General features: G+C 51.0%; 1 non-coding gene across 1 annotated transcript; it reads left to right on the top strand.

Annotated features, from left to right (window-relative positions):
* Nucleotides 1–2,349: 2,349 nt before the first annotated feature.
* On the top strand, nucleotides 2,350–2,421 carry TRNAD-GUC (transfer RNA aspartic acid (anticodon GUC)). Its single transcript has one exon. It is a non-coding gene; the product is annotated as a tRNA-Asp (tRNA).
* Nucleotides 2,422–2,767: the final 346 nt, after the last annotated feature.

Raw genomic sequence — 2,767 nt, 5'->3', positions numbered from 1 at the left:
TCCGCTGCAACGGGAGGTCTTCCCAGGACGCGTCACAGCTCAACGCAAGAGCTCCTGGGTTTCGAAGGCTCTTGCAGCAAGTCTTCACAAAGCAGCAGGGAGCGCCGTTCCAGATGGGAAACTTGAGACTGGATGTCCAGAAAAGCAAGACGTCAGAAGCGAAACCTTTTTCCTGCAGGGTGTGGCATACCATCCGCTTGCTCATTGCGACAGAGGTGGCACTAATGAAGGAAGAGGTCAACGTTACGTTCTTCTTTAAAATGCAAGGCCAGGAAAAGTGGCAGCGGTGGGATTTGAACCCACGCCTCCGAAGAGACTGGAGCCTTAATCCAGCGCCTTAGACCGCTCGGCCACGCTACCTCCCTGCTAGTCGCCGAAAGCGGAACTTGACCCGTTGCCCGGCCCGCTTTAGTGCTTTGCCTTTTCTCCTTGGAAAGTCTGGAGACAGGCAGTGGAAGGGCAGGCAAACTGTCAGGTGCGCAGAGGAGGGGAGACCATGAGGCAAGGTGGGAGATGGGGGCAAGAAGTGAGGAAAAAACTAATCGCAAGCTAGGGCAGGATTCGGAAAGTGAAGCCGAAAAGGGGCTTAGCATGCAGCCCAGGGGTTTCTTTGACTGTCCTAAGCCCACAGGGACTTTGCCGTCCTCAGCTCATGAGACTTGAGATGGGTAGCTTGATTTGCTGAGGAAATGCGGGATGACAGATTCAACTCTGGAGTCAAACATAGCCCGGAACTATCGCCTTAAACTGAGTTTTAAGCCTGGTGCCGATAAAAAGAAAGAAATTAGCCTTAGATCGGGCAAGCCGTTTGACGGGGGAAAATGAGACCCCCTAGGCCATCTAGGTGGTCGCTGGATGCTGTGCAGACATCAGCAGCTGTTCATTTCATGCCCTCACGTCTCCTCGTTAGTATAGTGGTCAGTATCCCCGCCTGTCACGCGGGAGACCGGGAGGTTAAACCTTTTCTGGATTTTTTTTAGTTCTTGACAAATATTCTTGAAGATTAGGCTGAGTCAAGTAGGGAATGGGTGCCAAGAACTGACTCTTTAAGAAAAAAGCACCGGCAACGCTAGTCATCGTACAATATTTGTGCACAATTGCTTACATTAGGCGGCCGGTCCACTTTATTGAGTCCCCCTCAGCACCATTTAGTGCTCCTGTTGTCTGCGAAGTCCAAATTGTAACCCTGAATCAGTTCCTCTTCTGACCCTTTGTATCATGTTACATGACGAGTAATGATCACCTATTAGCTTTATCCCTAATTATAACTCTCACTCTTTCCCTGCATCTAACCCTAGCTCTAATCCCATCATTAACCTCGGTCCGGGCACACGCGTGAACCCTTACTCTCATCTCAGCCTCTCCTGGTGATACATCACACCTGGGATCGTTTGCTCCCTGTGGGCTGTGGGAAATTTGCTACCAGCACGCCCTGGAAGTGGGGCTCATTCCGCTGCAACGGGAGGTCTTCCCAGGACGCGTCACAGCTCAACGCAAGAGCTCCTGGGTTTCGAAGGCTCTTGCAGCAAGCCTTCACAAAGCAGCAGGGAGCGCCGTTCCAGATGGGAAACTTGAGACTGGATGTCCAGAAAAGCAAGACGTCAGAAGCGAAACCTTTTTCCTGCAGGGTGTGGCATACCATCCGCTTGCTCATTGCGACAGAGGTGGCACTAATGAAGGAAGAGGTCAACGTTACGTTCTTCTTTAAAATGCAAGGCCAGGAAAAGTGGCAGCGGTGGGATTTGAACCCACGCCTCCGAAGAGACTGGAGCCTTAATCCAGCACCTTAGACCGCTCGGCCACGCTACCTCCCTGCTAGTCGCCGAAAGCGGAACTTGACCCGTTGCCCGGCCCGCTTTAGTGCTTTGCCTTTTCTCCTTGGAAAGTCTGGAGACAGGCAGTGGAAGGGCAGGCAAACTGTCAGGTGCGCAGAGGAGGGGAGACCATGAGGCAAGGTGGGAGATGGGGGCAAGAAGTGAGAAAAAAACTAATCGCAAGCTAGGGCAGGATTCGGAAAGTGAAGCCGAAAAGGGGCTTAGCATGCAGCCCAGGGGTTTCTTTGACTGTCCTAAGCCCACAGGGACTTTGCCGTCCTCAGCTCATGAGACTTGAGATGGGTAGCTTGATTTGCTGAGGAAATGCGGGATGACAGATTCAACTCTGGAGTCAAACATAGCCCGGAACTATCGCCTTAAACTGAGTTTTAAGCCTGGTGCCGATAAAAAGAAAGAAATTAGCCTTAGATCGGGCAAGCCGTTTGACGGGGGAAAATGAGACCCCCTAGGCCATCTAGGTGGTCGCTGGATGCTGTGCAGACATCAGCAGCTGTTCATTTCATGCCCTCACGTCTCCTCGTTAGTATAGTGGTCAGTATCCCCGCCTGTCACGCGGGAGACCGGGGTTCAATTCCCCGACGGGGAGGTTAAACCTTTTCTGGATTTTTTTTAGTTCTTGACAAATATTCTTGAAGATTAGGCTGAGTCAAGTAGGGAATGGGTGCCAAGAACTGACTCTTTAAGAAAAAAGCACCGGCAACGCTAGTCATCGTACAATATTTGTGCACAATTGCTTACATTAGGCGGCCGGTCCACTTTATTGAGTCCCCCTCAGCACCATTTAGTGCTCCTGTTGTCTGCGAAGTCCAAATTGTAACCCTGAATCAGTTCCTCTTCTGACCCTTTGTATCATGTTACATGACGAGTAATGATCACCTGTTAGCTTTATCCCTAATTATAACTCTCACTCTTTCCCTGCATCTAACCCTAGC

The sequence above is a fragment of the Ambystoma mexicanum genome, unplaced genomic scaffold, assembly GCF_040938575.1.
Source record: "Ambystoma mexicanum isolate Mex_15411 unplaced genomic scaffold, UKY_AmexF1_1 Mex_scaf20, whole genome shotgun sequence".
NCBI lineage: Eukaryota > Metazoa > Chordata > Amphibia > Caudata > Ambystomatidae > Ambystoma > Ambystoma mexicanum.
This window is presented reverse-complemented; position numbering and strand designations above follow the sequence as displayed.